General features: G+C 40.3%; 1 pseudogene; it reads left to right on the top strand.

Moving 5' to 3' along the window:
• Positions 1–19,596: 19,596 nt before the first annotated feature.
• On the top strand, positions 19,597–19,754 carry LOC117066309 (annotated as a pseudogene).

Consider the following 19,754-nt stretch of genomic DNA (forward strand, 5'->3'; position numbering starts at 1 on the left):
CGAAATCACACCTCTACTAAAAATATTAAAATTAGTGCGGCGTGGTGGCAGGCACCTATAATCCCAGCTACTGGGGAAGTTGAGGCACGATAATTGCTTGAACCCAGGGGGGAAATGTTGCAGTGAGCCAAAATTTCACCACTGTATTCCAGCCTGGCAACAGAGCAAGATTCCATCTCAAAAAAAAAAAAAAAAGTATGGAAAGTACTTCTCAAACAAACTGTAGAAATGTGTTTAGAATAGAAAAAAAAAGTTAATTTTATAGGTACAGATTTTTGATGGAGAAGAAAAAGCAGGCAAATAAATAATAACAAGAAAATATGAGCTGATAAGATGGAAAAAATAAGAATTTAATCAAGCTTGCCATCAGGTGTGGTGCCTATCATCTGTAATCCCAGCATTTTGGGAAGTGAGGTGGGAGGATCACTTGAGCCTAGGAGTTAGAGGCCAGCCTGGGCAACATAGTGAGACCCAGTTTCTACAAAAAATATAAAAAATAGCCAGATGCAGTCGCGTGTGCCTGTAGTCCCAGCTTCTTGGGAGGCTGAGGCAGGAAGATGGTTTGAGCCCAGGAATTTGAGGCTGCAATGTGTCATGACTACTTCACTGCACTCCAGCCTGGGTAACAGAGCAAAACACTGTCTCAAAAAAAAAAAAAAAAAAAAATAGGCTGGGCATGGTAGCTCATGCCTGTAATTCCAGCACTTTGGGAGGCTGAGGCGGGTGGGTCATTTGAGGTCAGGAGTTCAAGACCAGCCTGGCCAACATGGTGAAACGCTGCTTTTACTAAAAATACAAAAATTAGCCAGGCGTGCTGGTGGGCGCCTATAATCCCAGCTACTCGGGAGGCTGAGGCAGAAGAATCACTTGAACCCAGGAGGTAGAGGTTGCAGTGAGCCAAGATCTGCTACTGCACTCCAGTCTGGGCAACAGAGCAAGATGCTGTCTTAAAAATAAATTAAAATAAATAAATAAATAAAATAAGATAAAGTTTGCAGTTAGATCATGTAGAATAAATGTACAATTGAAGATAAATGTGTGCATATATATACACATATACATGTATATGTGTGTGTGTATATATGTACAAGTAAAAAATGTGGAATGGGCCAGGCACGATGGCTCACACACATAATCGCAACACTTCGGTGGGCTGAGGTGGGTGGATCACTTGAGTCCACAAGTTCACAGTCAGCCTGGTCAGTGTAGTGAGACCCCATCTCTATCTAAAAGAAAGGATAGAGAGAGAGATAAAGGGAGGAAAGAAGGAAGAAAAGAAAGAAGAAAAAAAAAAGGAAGAAAGAAAGAAAGAAAGAAAGAAAGAAAAGAAAGAAAGAAAGAAAGAAAGAAAGGAAGGAAGGGAAAGAAGAGAGAGAAAGAGAGAGGAAGAGAAAGAAAAAGAAAGGAAGAAAGAAAGAGAAAGAAAGAAAGGGAAAGGAGAGAAAGAAGAGAAAGAAAGAAAAAGAAAGAAAGGAAGAAAGGAAGAAAGGAAGAAAGAAGAAAGAAAGAAAGAAAGAGAGAAAGAGAGAAAGAGAAAGAAAGAAAGAAAGGGAGAGTGGCCGGACGCGGTGGCTCAAGCCTGTAATCCCAGCACTTTGGGAGGCCGAGACCAGCGGATCACGAGGTCAGGAGATCGAGACCATCCTGGATAACACAGTGAAACCCCGTCTCTACTAAAAAATACAAAAAACTAGCCGGGTGAGGTGGCGGGCACCTGAAGTCCCAGCTACTCCGGAGGCTGAGGCAGGAGAATGGCGTAAAGCCGGGAGGCAGAGCTTGCAGTGAGCTGAGATCTGGCCACTGCAGTTCAGCCTGGGAGACAGAGCGAGACTCCGTCTCAAAAAAAAAAAAAAAAGAAGAAAGAGAGAGAGAGAGAAAGAAAGAAAGGAAGGAAGGAAGGAAGGAAGGAAGGGCAAAGGAAGGAAGGAAAGAAGAAAGGAGGGAAGGAGAGAAGAAAGAAAGGAAGGGAAGGATAGAAGAAAGGAGGGAGGGAGGAGAGGAAGAAAGGTTGCAGAATTTGATAAAGAAAATATAACATTATATACTCGTTCCTCATGCTTATATTTGTAGTTTAGAGAATAAGCAAACAATTTCCCTAGTGGCATGGAAAAGGGAAAGTTTAAATTATCCCTGACTACGGATTTGTGGTCATGATGAGATACCAAGGGATTTAGAAGTAGGTATTGGTCTTAAAAGGTTAGGCAGGCAGAGGTGGGCAGGGAAATGAAAGGAATCACAATTTCTGGGCCATGAAGCAACGCAGCTTTATGATGAGTTTAAGCACACTAAGACTCGCCTGTTTTACTTATCCTAAGAATAGAAATGGACTGCACAGTCAGAAAAGTGAAAGAGGAAGCACATAGCTTCAAAATGTGAGTTGTAGCTTCCTTCTACAGAGAGGAATCTTGAGATTGATTTGGGCACCAAGCCTTATGATTTGAAGCAAAACGTCAAATAACCATTAGAAGAAGAGCCAGCACACTGTAACTTTCCCCCATAAATATAAATGTCATATTCTTTGAGGAAAATTCTACATTAGATTGCAAGTAAATCATATACCACCAACCTATGCATATCCTGTAAGTCACAAGTTACTAGATATATATGATAAGTCCAGAAGCCAGGAATCATATTAAATTAAAAAGGGCTGCCAGGCACGGTGACTCATACCTGTAATCCCAGCACTTTGGGAGGCCAAGGTGGGTGGATCACTTGAGGTCAGGAGTTTGAGACCAGCCTGACCTGGTCAATATGGTGAAACCCCATCTCTACCAAAAATACAAAAATTAGCCGGTGTCGTAGTGCACACCTATAGTCCCAGCTACTTGGGAGGCTGAGGCAGGAGAATCGCTTGAACCCAGGAGGCAGGGGTTGCAGTGAGCTGAAGTTGTGCCACTGCACTCCAGTCTGGGCGATGGAGCAAGACTCTGTCTCAAAATTAAAAAAAATTAAAAAGGGCCTAGAAAAAAGTCATGCACAACAGCATATTAATTAAGACTAGAAAGGAGACTTTAGAACAAATACTATTTAAAGCTTATTTGCATTAAACAAGATTACATACAAAAATCTGTCTTAAAATCTTCACTTACAGAGTTATATATACTGTTACAAAAAGCTGTCCAAGATATAGTGCCCTTGATAAGGGCAGGATACAAAATGGATTGTTCATTTCCATGGAATATATAAATAAAATAATATGTAGGCCTCAATTAATGACTTTAAATTGTTCCTGAAGATCTTGTCATTAAATGAAAAAGTATTTTCCTTCATTTTAATGGAGAAAAATTATGATCACAGTGTATTCCATCCTAAGACACCCAAACAATTCTTACAAATAGAAAAATCAGAATAATGAAAACAAAATGATGTAAGTAATAAAAAGTGTTTGAAGGTAAATAAATACACTTTGAATATAAAGTGTAGTAAATGAAACTGTGTCATATTCACCAAAGGAAGAAGATTCCTATTTTGATGGAAGAAGGAAGTGGAGTTTTTCTTTGGAAGAGGGTGGAGAAGCAGATGATTAATTTTCAAACCGGCAGCTCTTTGTGGGTTCGTGGTTATCTTGCACTCAAACAGCTCACAACCAACTGGAGAGTGGTAGCCACTATTGTAAAAAAACAGTTTAGAATTTGGAGATAGATAGATAGATAGAGATATAGATATAAAACACAAAACAGTGGGGTTGTCAGACATGGGATTATTAGCCACTTTTACTTTCTATACTATATACCTTAGAAAATTTAAGATTTACAATGAGCATGCATTTTTGTTCACAGGAAATAAAAGCTGAAGAAAAATTGTTTATTGTAACATGTAACCAAAGCTGATACTCTTGTTATATATAAAGCTAATATATATAAACTGACAGGACTGGCTATATACTTTGTGGAGACCCATAATTTCTGGAGCCCAGTGCAAAATGAAAGGTGGAAACTTCTGTCCTAAAATTGTTAACAATTTCAAGATGGCAACAGCAGAGCATTAAACAGAGTTCGAGGTCCCTGTAGGTGTGGGGCCCAGTGTGAATACACAGGTATGGGCCCATGAAACTAGCCCTGAAAATTGATGAGGAAAACACAAAGGCTCTAGTATACAATGGAAAAAGGATATGAAAAGACAATTCATAATACAGGAAGTTAAAATGATTAGTAAACATATAAAATGTTCAAACTCACCAGTTATCATAGAAATGCAAATTAAAATAACATGCCATTTCTTCCCTATCAAATTGAAAACAATATATCTTAAATGATAACACCTAATGTTGGACTGGAGGGTAAAATGAGTATCCCATTCATTCCTAGGAGATTCTACACTGAAATAATCCTTTGAAAAATGAGTTCATGCTATCTATCAGGAGGTCTAAAATGTTTTATAAACTTTGAGTACTTCTCCTTTTAGAAATGTAAGGAAATAACATGAAAGAAACACAAAAATATATAAACAAAGATATTTTCACCAAAGCATTTGAAGCCCAACATTAAAAACATGCAATAAATTTTTTCAGCATTAAAAATGTCAACTATAACTAAATAATGTTCATACTCATAACCCAGAAATTCCATTTCTACTTGTCTACCCTGAAGAAGCATATAGTAAAGAAAATTCATTGCAGCAATGTTGGAATAGGAAAATAGTGGAAATAACTCAGGACAATGACTAAATAAACTCTGATATTTTCATACTGAGGAAACTTCTACATGGGAGTGGTGTTCAAAATCCTATTGATACCTATCCTTACACCTAAATACTTTAATATTTGAAAAAGGAGACACTTTATTCATGTATTACATGCATGATTAAATTAAATTATATGTTTACATTTTTAAAGATGGAGAAAATGCTTATCATGTGATGTTATATGGGAAAAAAGCAGAGAACTCAATTGTGCATACATCATGATGTGGAATGTATAGAGAAACCTCTAGAAGGATACAACCCAGAATGTTATCAGTAACTAGTTGCCTCTAGATGGGAGGATTATGGTTTGTTGGGTTTTGTTTATTCTTTGTGCTCTGTTTCTTTTGTACTTTCCTTTTTTTTTTTTAAACCATAAACATGTATTGCAACAAAATAACAAGGACAAAACTACTCTCTTTCACCCACACCCCAAAACCCAGACTCTAATATATATGAATCTTCTGGATCAAGTCATTGAACCTGACCTTGAAGCATTAGAGACACATGACTGAGCAAATACAAAGCAAAATATATTAAGCTGATGCATGTGATTTTTTAAATAAAAAAGAGATTACTATAAGATTATTACATTTGTGAGCCTAGTTTCAAGTCAGACTAACATAAAACACCAATACATTTAATATCTAATCTGGGCCGGGCGCAGTGGCTCAAGCCTGTAATCCCAGCACTTTGGGAGGCCGAGACGGGCGGATCATGAGGTCAGGAGATCGAGACCATCCTGGCTAACACGGTGAAACCCCATCTCTACTAAAAATACAAAAAACTAGCCGGGCGAGGTGGCGGGCGCCTGTAGTCCCAGCTGCTCGGGAGGCTGAGGCAGGAGAATGGCGTGAAACCGCGAGGCGGAGATTGTAGTGAGCTGAGATCCGGCCACTGCACTCCAGCCTGGGCGACAGAGCGAGACTCCGTCTCAAAAAAAAAAAAAATCTAATCTGTAATAACCATAGAATTCATAATTATATAAATAAACCTAAGTAAGTAATATAACATTCTAGACATCTTTGAGGGTATTTTTTTTTCAAAGAAAAGGAAGTGCAAAAGAACCTCTCAGTTTTTAACACCCACCCCCCTGCCCCCCGTATGTTGGTCTAAATGATGACAAAATGTACCAGTGGAGAAATAGGTATTGCAAAAGTATGAAACTTAGCAGATGCAACAACTCTTGGGAATGAGACTTGGGAATAAGAGAGAAAGAAAGGGAGACGTTGAGAGAGAACTTACGATAATTAGGAAGCAACTGAAGAAGAGGAGGGTGGGACAGAGGTGGTTAGTCTAGTGTTTTCCAAATGACCGAGTGACTACCACGTAAGGCCATTGTGAAGATTTCATGGACTAATTCATGTCACATGCTTACCGTAGTAGGCACTCAGTAAGAGTTAACTATTATAACTTTTGATGGTTATATTTCTTATTGTGAATGAACACATTAGCATTCTTGCAGCTAAATTAGTCTCCTGTATTTTTGGTTAGGGTGCATATATGCCCTGGAACCCAGTCTCATGTAGATGATCCAATATACTGAATTTCCAAGACTATAAAACAAAGACAAGATGCTGAGACATACTGATGTTTTACTAGATTGCTACCCTATACAGATCAAAATTTTGTAAAATGAGGAATGAAAAATGCACACTCTTTGATTCTTAAATTTAGTGCCAAAGAACTTCATGATAAGGATTTAATTCTGAAGTTGACCAAGAAAATTGCAATAATTTAGCAGATCCGTAGAAATGTAATGATGTCTGTTTCGTATTTCGAATAAAACATGGAGAATATTGGAAGCAATCTTTGAAATGAATGTTATTTCGCCAGTTAATGACCTAGTAGTTCAGAAAGAGAAATGCAGCCCTTGACATCAGAAGCTGGCCTGGTACTGGCAGTCAGGCCACAGTGTTCTCCTGTGAAACAGAAACAGTTTCACCGAACATCAACATCATATAAAGTCACTCTGTGACCATGGTGGATAAAGACAAAAATAAGGCCTCCCCATAATCACGTCTGACTACAGACAAAGCATGAACATTGCCCAAGCCTCAAAATACCAAACATCTCCCTATCCTGGCAAATACTAATATAAGTGCCTGCTGCTTTTTTTTTTTTTTTTTTTTTTAACCCATTACACCTTTAGCGTGGGTTTGGTCTTCCCTTCCCTTAGATAAAATATGGTAAGATACCTAATCATAGACTCGCCCCTACATCCTGAAAGTCTCCAATCAAGAGCAAAGCCAGCTTCCTTAAACCCTTCAAAATCACCTAACATAAGCCCAAATCCTAGGAAGTTTTACTAACACCCCTGTGCTGCAATATCCCACAGTCCCTGTGGCGTCTGTTCTCCCTCACTGCAATGAGTGACGAACCCAATTTGTTTAACTGTAAGCATATTCCTAGTGGCTTTTGGCTAAGGGCATTGATATAGTCATATTTGAAATACATCTCCCAATTTTTCTTTTCCTTTTTTTTTTTTTTTTTTTTGAGAAGAAGTCTCGCTCTGTCGCCCAGGTTGGAGTGCAGTGGCGCGGTCTTGGCTCACTGCAAGCTCCCCCTCCCGGGTTTACGCCATTCTCCTGCCTCAGGCTCCCAAGTAACTGGGACTACAGGCGCCCGCCAGCACGCCCGGCTGTGTGTGTGTGTGTGTGTGTGTGTGTGTGTGTGTTTTCAGTAGAGACAGGGTTTCACTGTGTTAGCCAGGATGTTCTCGATCTCCTGACATCGTGATACACCCGCCTCGGCCTCCCAAAGTGCTGGGATTACAGGCGTGAGCCATCGCGCCTGGCCTATATCTCCCAATTTTTAATAAGTAGTTCAGTTTGGCTTTGACAAAACAGGCACAAAAAGGTGCATTCAGATTTCAGCTTTTGCTCCTGGCATGGAAATAAAATGATATTCCTATGCCAAACTCAAAGAGGCCCTTCTTCTAAGCTAGCTCACATAAACTTTAACCACAAAGTAGAAATTTCTGATGGCAAGTTTATGAACAGAAATGTTCCAAAAAATAGTGCTATGGTCTGAATGTTTGTGTTCTCCCCCCTCCCCCAATTAGGTGTCAACATATGTTGACACCTAATCCCCAGTGTGATACGAATATGAGGTGGGGCCTTTGGGAGACGATTAGGTCATCAGGGCAGAGCTCTCACAGGGTTAGTGCTCTTATAAAATTGGCCTGCGGGAGCTTGCTCCTGCTTTCCACCACGTGAAGGCACAGCAAGAAGGCGCTGTCTATAAATTAGAAAGCTCTGGCCACCAGAATCTGCCAGTGCCTTGATCTTGGACTTCCCAGCCTCCAGATCTGTGAGAAATAAATTTCTGTTGTTTGTAAGCTGCCCAGTGGATGGTATTTTTTTATGCCAGTGCAAGCGTACTAAGACAGAGTGAAAGCAACTCCTACCCACTGATTATAGCCATGAGTTTCACATGCAGAATTACTCATGCCAAGAGCCTACTCACTGTCTTTTTACAAACTCCTAATTGTTAACAATTTTAGTGTTTAGCTGTCATCCAAACCTACACATCACTAGTTCTTCTTGGTGTTAAGACAGTTGTTTGTTAAGTAGGAAAACAGTGCCTCAAGAACAGACCATCAGCTGATAGTCCATTGTCCTTTTGTACCCAATACTATTATTTATTTATTCTTCTTGTTAGAGCTGCTTTTTCAGTGCTCTAAGGACACTTACATTTGCAATGTCTATAGCCATACTCACTTGGGATCCTTGGGAAGAGTGACAGAATAATTTCTTATACATCCAACATTCCAAAGATGAAAACATCCAAATAACCAGGTTTTTGAGAATGAGAGGGGTTGGGGTCAGTAAACAAGATAACATAAAATTAACTAATTATCTTATTGAATTTCTGGTAGTAATATAGTTAGCATAAATTTATGTAAAATTTTTATACTTTCTATATCTTTAGTAACATGTGGGACTATCTGTTGTTCAAGTTAACAACATCTGTTGCTTATTGATTGAATTACGTTGTCACTCTTATTGATGATCCTGATGCAGTCATTGCAAAGTCCTGAAATGCCTTGTAAATTATATATACATATATATAAAAGATAGTGTGTATAACAATAGAGGCAAATTTTTAAAAATGTTTTACTCTTTCGAAAATTAATAATGCATATATATTATGTATTGTGACTCATTCATATTCTAGATAGTCTAGATAAATGAAAACTTCCTCTAAATCCACTCTGACATTCAGTTGTAATCTCCTTTTTTTTTTTTTTTTTTTTAAAGACAGGGTCTTGCCCTGTCGCCCAGCCTGGAGTGCAGTGGCACAATCACAGCTCGCTGCAGCCTTCACTTCCCTGGCCCAAGTGATCCTCTTACTTCAGTCTCCCAAGTAGCTGGGACTACAGGTGCATCACCACATCCGGCTAATTTTTGTATTTTTTTTGTAAAGATGGGGTCTCACTATGTTGCCCAAGCTGGTCTTGAATTCCTGGACTCAATCAATCCACCCACCTTGGCCACCGGAAGTGCTAGGATTACAGGGATGAGTCACCATGCCCTTCTGAAAATGACATTTTTTAACCTCTGTAATCTCCTTTCATATCTCATAACCCAATTTAACCTAATGAGAAAGCCAGCAGATGAAGTCCCATAGTGGGACATCCCACAACATAACTGGCCAGTACTTCTCAAAACTTTCAAGTTTATCAAAAACATGAAAAGTCTAAAAATGGTCATAGTCAGAATGATATAGTTTGGCTGTGTCCCCACCCAAAATCTCATCTTAAATTATAATTCCCATAATTCCCATTTGTCAAGGGCAGGATCAGGTAGAGGTAATCGGATCATGAGGGCAGTTTCCCCATGCTGTTCTCGTGACAGAGGGTGAGTCTCACGAGATCTGACGGTTTTGTAAGCACTGGCATTTCCCCTGCTTGCACTTCTTCCTGCTACCTTGTGAGGAAGGTGCCTTGCTTCCCCTTCACCTTCCACCATGATTGTAAGTTTCTGGAGGCCTCCCCAGCAATGCTGAACTGTGAGTCAATTAAACCTCCTTCCTTTGTAAATTACCCAGTCTCTGGCAAGTCTTTACAGCAGTATGAAAATGGACTAATATACAGGAGAAGCCTAAGGAGACGTGACGACTAAAGGTAATGGGGGACTCTGGAACAGAAAAGAGACATTAGGTTAAAAACAAAAGAAATCTGAAGAAAGTATGAATGTTAGTTACTAATAAACAAACAAAAATTGTGAATTTTCACGCATCTTGTATTACTTCGAAACATACTTATTTCAGAAGATGTAGTTAGAGCTACAAGTTGTGGTCTGTTGCCACAGAACTGAGTAACTCATTCTGCAGGTCATCAGAACTACGGCTATTTTTCTGTCTTATTCCTGTTTTGGCAGAGCAGAAAATAATTTTTAACAAGTGTACTTTCTTTTCAGAAAATAATTGAGTTGTTTTCTTGAAATACAGTTGTTTTAAAAGAAACACATGCTACTTATTTTTAAAAAATACTGTCAAACCCAATGGTTAACTACAAATCTAGGCAGTCTAGGTCATGTGCTGTTCTTCAGGGCATTTATTTCCTTGTTTAAAAATGTTTATTATAAAACCGGGCAGGGTAGCTCACGCCTGTAATCCCAGAACCTTGGGATTACAAATCCAAGCTGCATAGCTGGGTTTACAGGCACCCACCACCACGCCCGGCTAATTTTTGTATTTTCAGTAGATACAGGATTTTGCCATGTTGGCCAGGCTGGTCTCAAACTCCTGACCTCAGACGATCTGCCCGCTTCAGCCTCCCAAAGTGCTAGGATTATAGGCATGAGCCACCACGCTGAGGCTGAGGCAGGCAGATAGCCTGAGGTCAGGAGTTTGAGCCCAGCCTGGCCAACATCATGAAACCCCAACTCTACTAAAAATACACAAATTAGCCAGGCTTGGTGGCAGGTGCCTGTAGTCCCAGCTACTCGAGAGGCTGAGGCAGGAGAATGGCTTGAACCTGGGAGACAGAGGTTGTGGTGAGCCGAGATCACACCATTGCACTCCATCCTGGGCCACAAGATTGAGACTTCGTCTAAAAAAAAAAAACTGCAACAACAACAAAGAAGTTTATTGTAGTAAGACCAATTAAAAAGCAATGAACATTGAGAGGTAAACTACAAATAGCTCAATGTTATATGCTTCTGGTATTTTCTCCATCCAGGTTACGTATGAGTGGGAAATGGCTTACTTATAAACAATATGATTTTAGAACATGCTACTAGGTAATTTAAATTCTTAAAACCATCAACAAAATTTGATTAACATTCAAAATCATGAAGCATTGATGATTCCTTAAGTCCAATCAGTTAGAAATAAATGAGATCCTCTCCAGAATTCTTTTAGCAGTTATTTCTCAAGTTACATTAAGAGATTCTTTTTCATTAATATTTGATTCAGTACTACATCTGCTGTACAAATTTCTTCTTCATTTCAATTAACACATGAAATAATAGAAAATTTAATTGACCAAATATCTTCCAAGGTCTCTGAAGTCTCTTCTCAGTATATGCAAAGAGAGAAATAATCAATAATTCAAAATAATTGTCACAATGTTGTAATTCACCAAATCCTTCACTCCTCCAGAGCAAAAACATCTATTGCTTATCTTTCTGATTCTCACTGACTCTAACTTAGTGTCTTGCATACAATAAGTACTCAAATAATAGTGAAGAAATAAATAATAATTTAAAGGGCAGTTTCACTTTGTGAAAGACATTGGAATTTTTGGTAGCTCACTTACTTTCCTTATGTTAAATTTTTTTCTATTTTTTGACAAATGCCAACTAATGGCAGAGGGTAGTACCTTAGCTTGTTATAAAAGAAAAGCTAAACTGTGATAAAAAATTTTTTTTCTGTAGTTAATCCATAAAATACCCAAATCATACACAGGTAACCAAAAGTTGACTATGGTGTCATTACACTATGTAAAATAAAATAAATAGACCAAAAACTAGCATGAGTTATATTATTAAATATTGCTGTCTTTGAATGATGGATATATTTTTGGGTTGACATTAATAGAATCTGGAATAAGGGGTAGCTATACTTTTAGATTTTAGGATCTATTACTTTAATATTATTACACAATATCTCTGAGTCTCCCAAAATATGTTTCAAGTGACATAGTGAAAGAGCATTATTTCCTCATTATGCTTCTCTAAAACATGTTTTTCCTTCATAAGTAAATGACCTCATACTTATTCCTGTTATAACTCTTCAGGTAAATATATATTGCATAAATTTCCATGCACATATGTAATTTTCCAGGGTCATGTTGAATTCTAATTCAGTTCCCCAGGATATCAAAGATCCCTCCTAATTTTTTTTTTTTCTTTTTTTTTTTTGAGACAGAGTTTTGCTCTTATCGCCCAGGCTGGAGTGCAATGGCGTGATCTTGGCTCACTGCAATCTCCACTTCCCAGTTCAAGTGATTCTCTTTCCTCAGCATGCTGCATAGCTGGGATAATTTTTGTATTTTTAGGCCAGCTAATTTTTGTATGTTTAGCAGAGACAGGGTTTTGCTATGTTGGCCAGGCTAGCCTCAAACTCCTGACCTCAGGTGATCCTCCCGCCTCAGCCTCCCAAAGTGCTGGGATTACAGGCATGAGCCACCACGCCTGGTCCGAGATCCCTCCTAATTTTGTATCTTTAACATGCCTAAGCAGTTTCACAATTCTTCATCAAAATACCTAATAAATGCAATAATCATAAGTAGCATCCATTGACATAATCCCAATTCAAAAACAGTTATGATAATGATGCCATAAATAAACAGCACAGGTTAAATTCAAATCCAAGTAGGGTCTAGTTATGATTCTGTTAGGTTTCTTTTTTTTTTTTTTTTTTTCCTTTCGCTAACACAAAGTGCTCAATAGAAAAACTTTTTCAGGTCAGGCACAGTGGCTCACACCTGCAATCCCAGCACTTTGGGAGGCCGAGGCGGGCGGATCACCTGAGGTCAGGAGTTTGAGACCAGTCTGGCCAATATGGTTAAACCCCGTCTCAACTAAAAACAAAAAAAAATTAGCTGGGTGTGGTGGCCGGCGCCTGTAGTCCCAGCTACTGGGGAGGCTTAGGCAGGAGATTCGCTTGAACACAGGAGGCAGAGGTTGCAGTGAACCGAGATCGCACCACTGCACTCCAGTCTGGGCGACAGAGCGAGACTCCGTCTCAAAAAAAAAAAAAAAAAAGTAAGTTTGTTTTTGTATGTGAACTGAATGCTTGACAGTTCTATGCCAGGAAACTCACACTAGGACTCAAAATGGTCCCCATTAAGGTCTTAAAGGGTGCTTGCAATGGTTCCAGTTTACAAAGGGACTAAGCTTATGTAGGACTTCATTCTCTCTGTGGCATTTTCTCTCTCTTTATGACCATTTCTATCCAGTGTCCTTTTAAGGTCAAGGGCTCCTAAACAAGATCTCTGGCTTAGAACAGATCTATAGAGAGAACAGCTAACTGTTGGTGACCTAATTCTCTTACCACTTACCACTTACGCTGAAGCCAGAAACAGATGTGAACAATAAGTTATTCTTTTCTTGAACAAAGATATTTTTGAAAGAGAAGGATGAAAAATATGACTAAGATATTTTTTGAGTTATATGAACAAACTGGGTGAGTTATTTTTAAAATACCTCAACTGGAGGCAGTATATCATGTGTTCATCCCAAGATTAAGAAGCATGGCCCAACACTGAGAGGCGGAGTTTGTAGCTTCTTTCGGGCCTGGAAAGGCAACAGAAAACTATAGGGACCACCTGGTGGCAGAGGACCAGAGAACATGGGCATGTTCTAAAGTCAGTGGGGAAGATTAGGTGAGAATTGTCCTTGAAGCTGCTTGCAGCCTCAGTGCCCATCAGACAGCAGCTCTGCAGAGCCACCAAAGCGACCACCTAGGACAAAGGGCCAGCCCCTACCCCGCTATTTTCTGAGACCTAGGAGCCCAGAATTCTTGTGTAATTCCATTGAGGTAAAGAAGGAGCCCCTAACTAACTGAGGCTGACTTTGTCCCTCAGTTTCACCTCAAAGCAGATTAAGTTTGATTTAGGGAAATAAGGCTCTGTGGCTTTTTGCATCCTACTGTTTAGTACCCACTAAATACGGTTTTGGTTTTTTGGGTTTTTTTTTTTTTTTTTTTTGAAGACAGCACTGCCCAGGCTAGAGTGCAATGGCACAACCAGGGCTCACTGCAGCCTCAACTTTCTGGGCTCAAGTGATCCTCCTGCCTCAGCCTTCCTAGTACCTAGGACTACAGGTGTGTGCCACCACGCTTGGCAAAATTGTTTTTAAAACATTTTAGTAGAGATGGGGTTGCACCGTGTTTCCCAGGCTGGTCTTGAACTCCTGGACTCAAGTGATGCTTCCGCCCTGGCCTTCCAAGATGCTGGGATTACAGACCACTGCACCAAGCCACTAAATATGGTTTTAAATTTCTCAGTAAAGAAAGCCGGAATAGAGTAGGAATACTGCTGTCTGTACAAGTATTCCCAACTACCCTGATTAGCATTTTCTCTTCCTGGAGTGTGGTGATCAGTAAATCTTAAACACTGTAATGGGTACAAGATGTGTTTTCCCCCCTCTCTACTGTTTAGCTTTTTTTTTTTTTTTTTTTTACGAAGTCTTGCTCTGTGGCTGGAATGCAATGGTGCAATCTGGGTTCACTGCAACCTCCACCTCCTGAGTTCAAGCTATTGTCCTGCCTCAGCCTCCTGAGTAGCTGGGATTATAGGTGCCCGCCACCACACCCAGCTGATTTTTGTATTTTTAGTATAGACAGGGTTTCACCAAGTTGGCCAGGCTGGTCTCAAACTCCTGACCTCAGGTGATCTGCCTGCCTCGGCCTCCCAAAATGCTGGCATTACAGGTGTGAGCCACTGCACCCTGCCAATTTTTGTGTTTTTAGTAGAGATGGGGTTTCACCATGTTGGCCAGGGTGGTCTGGAACACCTGACCTTAAGTGATCTGCCCACTTCAGCCTCCCAAGGTGCTGAGATTACAGGTGTACACCCACAGAGACACACACATGACAGCTAAACAGTTAAAGAAAAGTATGCAGTAAATGGAAAAAGGGACACTTTATGTGCCTGCTTCCCCATTAAGGTCTTCCAGGGCGCTTGCAGTGGTTCCAGTTTATAAAGGGACTAAGCTTATGTAGGACTTCATTGTCTCTGTGGCATTTCTCTCTCTTTATGACCATTTCTATCCAGTGTCCTTTTAAGGTCAAGGGCTCCTAAACAAGATCTCTGTCCTTTGTTAGCTTGATGTCAGTAAATTTCCTCATATGCTTTTTTCCAAAATGGAATTTTCATCCTTTTAATCTGTTTTTGCAGTTTTGCTGATGGCCTGTATCCCCATTGAGTTCCTTTCTGAGCTTTTCTTGTTGCCTCTATATTTGAAACTGGAGACATTGAAACATCTCTTGGAATAAGAATAACACTATTATGCCAGGTGCAGTGGTGCACGACTGTAGTCCCAGCTACTATGGAGGCTGAGGGAGGAGTGCCTGAGACCAGGAGTTTAAGGCTGCAGCAAGCTATAATCGCACCTGTGAATAGACACTGCACTTCAGCCTAGGCAACATAGTGAGACTCCATCTCTAAAATACAAAACAAAAAAAGGATAACTCTATTAATTTTGTATACATAGACTCAGTGGACTCTGTGGCTGTTCAGATCCAGACAAAGGACTGTCTTTAGATCAGCAAGTTTTGAAAGTAGAGAAAGGATATTCAGTCACCCCTAAAAAACACTGGTGGTGATCACATTGTCATTTGTGTAACCTTTGCCCATAAAACTGAAAGCAAAGACTCTTCCTTTGACCATGTTAAGACAGAAAAAGAAGATGGCCATCTACAAGCCTAGGAGGGAAGCCTCTGAAGAAACCAACTATGATAACACCTTGATCTCAGGTGTCTGGCCTCCAGAATTGTGCGAAAATAAATTTCTGTTTTTTTTTTTTTCACGGAGTCTCCCAGGCTGGAGTGCAGTGCTATGATCTCGGCTCACTGCAACCTCTGCCTCCCAGGTTCAAACAATTCTCCCACCTAAGCCTTCTGAGTAGCTGGGATTACAGGCACCCACCACCAGGCCCAGCTAATTTTTGTATTTTTAGTAGAGATGGGGTTTCGCCATGTTGGCCCGGCTGGTGTTGAACTCCTGACCTCAGGTGATCCACCTGCCTCGGCCTCCCAAAATGCTGAGATTACAGGTGTGAGCCACCATGCCTGGCCAAATTTCTGGTTTTTTTTTAAAAAAAGGCAATTCCTTAACTCCCGTTCTTTCTCTTTCTCTTCTTGGGAAAGACCTCATTTACTGTTTGTATTTCCCCACCTTGACCATAGCTGCCATGCAGTTAGGATTTCAGCCAGTTACTCCATTAAACTGATTTTAACTGCTCTTGGTAATGTCACAATGACCTCCAACTTCCAAATTCAGTGGATATTTTCCATTCTCATCTTATGTGGTCTTTCAGCATTTGACAAACCTGACCACTCATTCCTCCCTGAAGCAGTCTTTCTTTGATTCACCTGGAAGCTTCTTCATGTCTCCCTTGAACTCTTCCATTTTTTTCAGATTATTGCATTTTGGAGGTCCTCAAAGCTCTCTGAATTCTCCTTTCATGATGTCACACTAGTCTAAATGATTGCGTCCACTACCATGGTTTAATGACCACTTATGTGCTGATGACTCCCAAAGTCATATCCCTAGGCCAGGCTCTGCTTCTGAACTTAGGATCACATATGCAACTGGTTGCTGGACATGGTCAAGAACTATGAATGGCCTGAGATCTTACCTTAGTTTCAAGTTAACTAATTAATCTGACACAATTTTATAAGCTCTGTCAGAAGACGTCAGACTCTTGAGTCAAAAACAAAGGGCGGGCCAGTTGCAGTGGCTCACGACTGTAATCCTAGCACTTTGGGAGGCTGAGGCGGGTGGATCACCTGAGATCAGGAGTTTGAGACCACTGTGGCCAACATGGCGAAACCCCGTCTATACTAAAAATATAAAAATTAGCCAGGCATGGTGGCGCACACCTGTAATCCCAGCTCCTCTAGAGGCTGAGGAAGGAGAATCACTTGAACCCTGGAGGTGGAGGTTGCAGAGGTGGAGGTTGCAGCGAGCTGAGATTGCACGACTGCACTCCAGCCTGCGCGACAGGAGCGAGATTCCATCTCAAAACAAAAAAACAAAACAAAAACAAAGGGCTTTATTATTCACAGAAGAGGAAGCATGACCTTCATGTTTGCATCTGTGCATTTACCCCCAAGACTCCACAGTGGCAATGGAAAGGTGGACTCAGGTAGATGCTGCACAGTCTGTGGGTTTGTCTTACAGCCAAGAAACTCTGAACTTACCTGAACTTAGGAAGTCCCGATCTTTTTTTTTTTTCTTTTTCTTTTTTTTTTTTTTTTGGCAGAATCTCAACCCTGTCACCCAGGCTGGAGTGCAGTGGCACGATCTTGGCTCACTGCAACTTCCACTTCCTAGGTTCAAGCGGTTCTCCTGCCTCAGCCTCCTGAGTAGCTGGAATTACAGATGCCTGCTGCCATCCCAGCTAATTTTTGTATTTTTGGTAGAGACAGGGTTTCACCATGTTGGCCAGGCTGACCTTGAACTCCTGGGCTCAAGTGATCCACCGACCTTGGCCTCCTAAGGTGCTGGGATTACAGGCGTGAGCCACCATGCTTGGCCCCCTCTTTTTTTTTTTTTATACAATGTCTTGCTCTGTCACATAGGTTGGAGTGCAGGGGCATGATCACGTCTCACTGCATGCAGCCTTGACCTCCTCAGGCTCAAGTGATCCTGTTACCTCAACCTCCTGAGTAGCTTGGACTACAGGCATGAGCCAATACATCCAGCTAATTTTTGTATTTTTTGTAGAGATAGGGTTTCACCATGGTGCCCAGGCTGACCTTGAACTCCTGGGCTCAAGTGATCCACCTGCCTTGTCTTCCCAGAGTGCTGGTATTACAGGCATGAGCCACTGCACCCGAACCTGAACTCTCAATATTTTAAAGGAGCTGATATCTAACCTACCCAATCTTTACCCTGGAGAGAAACATTATTGGAGAAATATCTTGGATGGTAAAAAAAAAATCCTGCTGTCTTCCCTGGAGGGAAATGCTATTTCAATCTTTCAAGGCTGTTCACCACACAAACACCTTTCAAGGAGGTTGTCCGGAAAATAAAAAGCTGCCACAGTAACTCCAAAACCCATGAAGAATTGTCTCCCAACAGATATTTCTCCATGTTTCTTTAACATATACTTCACCTAATACCTGGCATAAAACAGATGCTTAGTAAAAAATTGTTGATTAACATGCCTAAGGAAAACTAATGTTTAAGGAAGAGAGTCAAAGGTATCAAGCATCACATAGAGATAAAATAAAAGAATAATTGGAAAATGCCACGGAATTCAACACTGAGAAAGTCACATCAGTAAAAATTTAAAGCAGCAGATGAGGAGCCTATGTAAGACGAGGTGTGGAGGAAAAAATATGAGAGCTGACATTCTCATCAAAAAAGTAAGCGGTCAAAAGTTATTGTTCATAACCTATGAAATAAGAAATGGATATCAAAGTGTGTTGTTTATAGCTGCAGAGGTTGACCAGAGGAGGAACTGAGAACAATTACATAGCTTTTTTGGAGGGGAATATAATGGAATTCAATCTTCATCTTTCCCATTGGGAAGTCAAAAGCCAGTGTCTAAATTTCTTTACTCAAGAGATAGCAGTGTGAACAACTTACAAAATGGAAGTGGCCAAAGGAAGAATAAAGAACAGAAACAGTTACAGCCAGTGGCTACTGGACAATAGAACTGATGGGGGAAAATGGGCGTGGGAGACTATTGCTTCCTATCATAAACTCATCTGTAGCTCAGTTTCCTCATCTGTAAAATGGAGATAATCATGCCTGCCTTAGAGATTATTGTGAGGGTTAACTGAGCGAACACATGTAGAGGGCAAAAAATGACACTAGACACATAACAAGCATTCAATTTATTTAATTTTTATTGTTTTAGCCCTTTGCATATATCACTTTGAGAAAAATTTTAATTTAAAAGGTGAGAAATTAGAACTATTAAATGTGAACTACTTTTTCCAGACTCTAGCTAGAACAGGATGTGGGTTATAAGAGCTATCGTTTTGTTTTGTGTTAAGATTAGAGACTATTGAATTTGCTTGTTGACTGAAGGATAGGAACCAATAGCAAAAAACATGTTGAAGGTACAAGAGAGAAGTAACTGACAAGGTCTCTGAGGAGGTAGGAGGGGGTGGAATTCAGAGCACAGGTTGAGATTTTTGTGTGGAGAAAACAAGTGTCAGTTCTGAGGACAAAAATAATGGAGTTGCAAGATTATGAAATTAGGGGCTATGACTCATTCATCTTTAGAACTTCAGGGTTTAGCCTAATGGTAGGGCTGAGAAGATCTCACTATACACTCCTATTGAACCCTTTTAAATTTTATATACATGTATAAGTACCACCTATAAAATAAAGAATGAGACTTGAATTATCCAGCAAACCATCATATACAAATCTGCTTTGTGCCGGGCTTGGTGGCTCAAGCCTGTAATCCCAGCACTTTGGGAGGCCGAGACGGGCGTATCACGAGGTCAGGAGATAGAGACCATCCTGGCTAACATGGTGAAACCCCGTCTCTACTAAAAATACAAAAATCTAGCCGGGCGTGGTGGCGGACACCTGTAGTCCCAGCTGCTCGGGAGGCTGAGGCAGGAGAATGGCGTGAAGCTGGGAGGCGGAGCTTGCAGTGAGCTGAGATTCGGCCACTGCACTCCAGCCTGGGCGACAGAGACGACTCTGTCTCAAAAAAAAAAACAAAAACAAAAACAAAAAAAACGCAAATCTGCTTTGCTTAAAATCTTCTAATTATCGCTTCTCGGCCTTTTGGCTAAGATCAAGTGTAAAATCTTCTAATTCATAATTCTTATTCCCTTCTTCTTTATCACTTGGATTTTGACCCCATGTCTATTTTTCCATATACATGTATATACATAGATACATGTATATATACACATACGTACACACA

The sequence above is a fragment of the Trachypithecus francoisi genome, unplaced genomic scaffold (genome assembly GCF_009764315.1).
Source record: "Trachypithecus francoisi isolate TF-2019V2 unplaced genomic scaffold, Tfra_2.0 Lachesis_group2, whole genome shotgun sequence".
NCBI lineage: Eukaryota > Metazoa > Chordata > Mammalia > Primates > Cercopithecidae > Trachypithecus > Trachypithecus francoisi.